Source organism: Oncorhynchus gorbuscha, linkage group LG14 (assembly GCF_021184085.1).
Source record: "Oncorhynchus gorbuscha isolate QuinsamMale2020 ecotype Even-year linkage group LG14, OgorEven_v1.0, whole genome shotgun sequence".
Lineage (NCBI taxonomy): Eukaryota > Metazoa > Chordata > Actinopteri > Salmoniformes > Salmonidae > Oncorhynchus > Oncorhynchus gorbuscha.
In genome coordinates, this window is record NC_060186.1 from 67,203,923 (window position 1) to 67,209,080 (window position 5,158).

General features: G+C 47.0%; 1 long non-coding RNA gene across 1 annotated transcript; it reads right to left on the reverse strand.

Annotated features, from left to right (window-relative positions):
* Nucleotides 1–1,717: 1,717 nt before the first annotated feature.
* On the reverse strand, nt 1,718–4,185 carry LOC123995317. The gene is made up of 3 exons (XR_006831808.1): nt 3,602–4,185; nt 3,191–3,310; nt 1,718–2,759 (listed from the first exon to the last, which is right to left on the reverse strand). It is a non-coding gene; the product is annotated as an uncharacterized LOC123995317 (long non-coding RNA).
* Between the last annotated feature and the right edge of the window lie 973 nt (nt 4,186–5,158).

The following is a 5,158-nucleotide window of genomic DNA, read 5'->3' on the forward strand; positions in this document are numbered from 1 at the left end:
GACATCAGAAAATTTGCTGATTCAATAAACAATTCACGTTCAGGGAAAAAATCAGTTACATTGTAATCTTGCATATATTTCTTCCCTTTTGTCAACTTCAAAAATTGACGTATCCTCTCGATCCCATACCTCCCTTCCACCCCATTTATCTCACTATATTGTTGTGACGCGTCAGATGACTCACTCTCACTATCCTCCCCAGAAGAATACTCCACCATCTCTACACCTTGTTCATCTTCAATTGATTTATCAAACTCTACCTTTCTCTTAGAATTAGACCCTTCACCACCCCTTACATTCTTCCTTTTACTCCTCGGTATTTTGAAAACATCCGCTTCCTTTTCCGTTATTTCAATCTCCTCTTGACCTCCAATTTAATTTTCCAGCACCACCTCAGCGACGGCAGTCGCAATCTCGCCTACTGTTTCCCCTCCCTCTTTGTTCTGATCTACCACAATTGCCCCCGTATCCACACTGCCTTCCTCTCCTGCTTTTCCAACCACATCTGCCCACCTTCTCTCTTCTCCTGTACCCTTAGCATGTTCATCCCTTCGCGGTGGTGCGTTAGTTGTACTCGCACTAAAACTACTACCAGGCTCAGCGCGCTCATTTTCGGGACAATTACGCACCAAATGCCCCTCTTCCACAGCCAAAGCATTTCATTGATTCAGTAGATGCATAGAAGACATAATCAAATCCATCAATCTTAAAGCTAAACGCTAAATCCAGTTCATCTCCTTCCTTTTTTAAAATCATATGCACTTGTCTCCTATGAGACACGACATGTTTCAACAACGGAGATTTGCATCCAAAAGGAACTTTCTTTATTGTAGACACTATTTGACCATGGCGCGATAACTCTCGCCATAACACTTCATCTCTAACAAATGGTGGCACGTTAGAAAGCATGACTTTCTTCGCCGGATTCATAAGCGGAAATACCGACGTCTGTGTTTCTCTCAACACGACACCCATCTCAACTATTCTATTCACCTTTTCAATTGAATCTAAGAATATCACTACAGCGCTATTCATCCTTGAGGCTGATTTGATGCTATCATACCCAATGATAGCACCCACAGCCAAGCTACATTCTTCCACTGAACACCCTGTCGCAGCAGGAATCTTTACTCCATGCCTCCGACTAAGTTTTTCAAACTCTCCATTTCCACGAGTGGCCATAACAACCAGCCCCACCCGCTGGTTGTGCCCTCGCGAAAAACCAACCTCAAAGATCCCACCACCCCTATACGTGCTTAGTGATAGTTTAAACAAGATACCCTTAAAACAACTAACCTAATCAATATATCTATATACATACAACAACCCGATAGAGTGAAAAAGAAATTCCATTCGCTCTCACAATCACTCCTGCTTGACGACTCACTCCCAGCAGGCACTCCCAGCAGGCACTCCCAGCAGGCACTCCCAGCAGGCACTCCCAGCAGGAGATGAGAGAGAGAGAGAGAGAGAGAGAGAGGGGGAGAGAGAGAGAGAGAGAGAGAGAGAGAGAGAGGGGGGAGAGAGGGGAAGAGAGAATGGGAGAGAGAGGAGAGGGAGAGAGAGAGGGAAAGAGAATGGGAGAGGGAGAGAGAGAGGGGAAAGGGGAAGAGAGAATGGGAGAGAGAGAGAGAGAGAGAGAGAGAGAGAGAGAGAGAGAGAGAGAGAGAGAGAGAGAGAGAGAGAGAGAGGGAGAGGGGGGGGGGAGGGAAAGAGAGGATGGGAGCGAGAGGAGTGGGAGAGGGCGAGGGCGAGGGAGAAGGGGAGAGAGAGGGAGAGGGAGAGAGGGAGCGATAGAGAGAGAGAAAATATATATGAATAACATTTAACACGTGTATGTTCCTGTAAGCTACTGATGCCAGGTGAAAGGTACAGTAAAGGTAGGACACATCACAGGCATTATATTAGTGCAGCATTGTTGTCCAGAACCAGTGTTGAGACACTCCACAGACATAATGAGGAGAGAAATATGATGAATCACCTGAGACTGATGTATGACTCATTATCATCTAGCTCTCTCCACATGAAGAAAGACACGGGTTGTTTACAATCGTTTTTCTTTCCACATTGGATGTTTGTGAGTAAATGAGGCTTCACCAGAAACAGTAGATTCATCAGAAGCTAGTAATTTAAAAAATATGTGGACAGTCGCTGTTGCTTGACCTAATTAGCTGTAGTGAAAGCAGGGAAGGGGAGAGAGTTGAAGATACTGAGGTAGACTATGGACATGGCAGGCGTTCTACCTATAATATAATACACACTTTTAGCGCATGAATTCCAGTCATGCGTGCATACATTTGAGATACTAGGTGGTCCCGGGAATCAAACACACTAACCTGGCGCTGCAAGCACCATACTGGACCAACTGAGCTACAGAGGACCACCTACATGGTACAGGTGGGTACAGTACGGAACAGTAGATGGGCTTGAACAGTGGGCTTGGTATTGAGTAGGTTGGGTAGCCATGATGGATAAAATACTGGCTAAAGAAGGGGTAGCCACGTTACCAGTCCATTTCTGCTTTGGTAAAAATGGTCAAAACAGCTACTCATCAGCAAGACAACAATGTAGCATTATTGAGTAATTGAATGCAGGCAGACACGGTCAGGTCCAGAGGGTCAAGGTTTGTTGTTGTGTTACATCTTAACGTTGACTCCTCCTCATACAGGAAGCGCTGGAATCTCCTGACCACCCATGGGTCTGAGCCAATGAAGGATATGGCATGCTGGACAATCTGCTTACTGAAGAACAGGCTAGCCCTGAGGAATACACACACACACATACACACGCACATACACACGCACATACACACGCACACACACACACACACACACACACACACACACACACACACACACACACACACACACACACACACACACACACACACACACACACACACACACACACACACACACACACACACACACACACACACACACACACACACACACACACAGTCATAGTACTTCCAAATGCACTCTCGATTTGCACCATCACCCACAGAATTCAACACAGACAGATGCCATTAACTAATTTCATATAATTTCATCTATTCATCTATAGACTTGTCCTCTAAATCCACCTCAACATTGCCAAGAACTGACTGTCCCATACCAATAAAATGACATTACTTTGAATGGGAATGCAGTGAACACAGACAGTCTGTACATCAGAGATCTGCCAATACCTCTTCTTGACTTTGGCTCCTACAATGGGGAGAGGTTGGTGGTCAAATTTCTTCCTCAGCTTTCTCAGGGAGCCGCTCTCTGCAAAGCTGTAGATGGCTTACTTCCATGTCACAGCCTCCCTACAGGGAAGGGAGGAATATCTCTTTAGCCAAGTCACCATCACAACAAACTGTTAAAGAGATATTTCACTTAAAAAATTCAGTATGTCAGAATTCACCATGGCAACAAACATATTTTTAAGGTATAGTCCACCCCTAAACGAACATTTGGCTGATATTTTCTATCCTAAAAAATGGTTTATGAGACCACATCTCATGTGAATTGTCAATTCTTCACAGATGGCTGCTGGTACAAACACGCAGACATAAACAAAAACATTCACGAACACAACTAACAGTGCAGCTCTCTACCTTTTTAAACTGGTCGCTGGTGATGCTCATGTCAGCTGGGATGGAGTCAAAACCACAGCTGCCAATCACACCGCTCTGCTGAGGTGGTCCAGCTGCCAATCACACCGCTCTGCTGAGGTGGTCCAGCTGCCAATCACACCGCTCTGCTGAGGTGGTCCAGCTGCCAATCACACCGCTCTGCTGAGGTGGTCCAGCTGCCAATCACACCGCTCTGCTGAGGTGGTCCAGCTGCCAATCACACCGCTCTGCTGAGGTGGTCCAGCTGCCAATCACACCGCTCTGCTGAGGTGGTCCAGCTGCATTCTCTCCAGGAACTATGGACCTTAACACAACACAACCATACAAACTACCATTCAAACACTATGCCAATCGAGCAAAGGTTCTGTTGTCTTTTCAGGTCTGATATCTGATTCAAGGTTCATTTTACAGTAATGCTATTGGTCAACTACTCAGATTTTGAATGTAAACAACTCTGATGTTATAAAAGGGTCTTGGGTTCATTGTCTCTTTCTCTTTTTTGCTCCTGATCTGTGCTGGTGAATCTCTCCCATAAAGCTATGGCCCTCTCTCTCTCTCTCTCTCTCTCTCTCTCTCTCTCTCTCTCTCTCTCTCTCTCTCTCTCTCTCTCTCTGTCCCTCTCTCTCTCTCTCTCTCTCTCTCTCTCTCTCTCTCTCTCTCTCTCTCTCTCTCTCTCTCTCTCTCTCTCTCTCCCTCTATGGGCCTTCTCTCTCTCTCTCTCTCTCTCTCTCTCTCTCCCATAAGCTATGGGCCTTGGCCCTCTCTCTCACTCTCTCTCTCTCTCTCTCTCTCTCTCTCTCTCTCTCTCTCTCTCTCTCTCTCTCATAAGCTATGGGCCTTGGCACTCTCTCTCTCCCATAAGCTATGGGCCATGACACTCTCTCTCTCCCATAAGCTATGGGCCATGACACTCTCTCTCTCCCATAAGCTATGGGCCTTGGCACTCTCTCTCCCATAAGCTATGGGCCTTGGCACTCTCTCTCTCCCATAAGCTATGGGGCCTTGCTATGGGCCTCTCTCTCTCCCGTAAGCTATGGGCCATGGCACTCTCTCTCTCCCATAAGCTATGGGCCATGGCACTCTCTCTCTCCCATAAGCTATGGGCCTTGGCACTCTCTCTCTCTCCCATAAGCTATGGGCCATGACACTCTCTCTCTCCCATAAGCTATGGGCCTTGGCACTCTCTCTCTCCCATAAGCTATGGGCCATGACACTCTCTCTCTCCCATAAGCTATGGGCCATGACACTCTCTCTCTCCCATAAGCTATGGGCCTTGGCACTCTCTCTCTCCCATAAGCTATGGGCCATGACACTCTCTCTCTCCCATAAGCTATGGGCCTTGGCACTCTCTCTCTCCCATAAGCTATGGGCCATGGCACTCTCTCTCTCCCATAAGCTATGGGCCTTGGCACTCTCTCTCTCCCATAAGCTATGGGCCATGGCACTCTCTCTCTCCCATAAGCTATGGGCCTTGGCACTCTCTCTCTCCCATAAGCTATGGGCCTTGGCACTCTCTCTCTCCCATAAGCTATGGGCCAT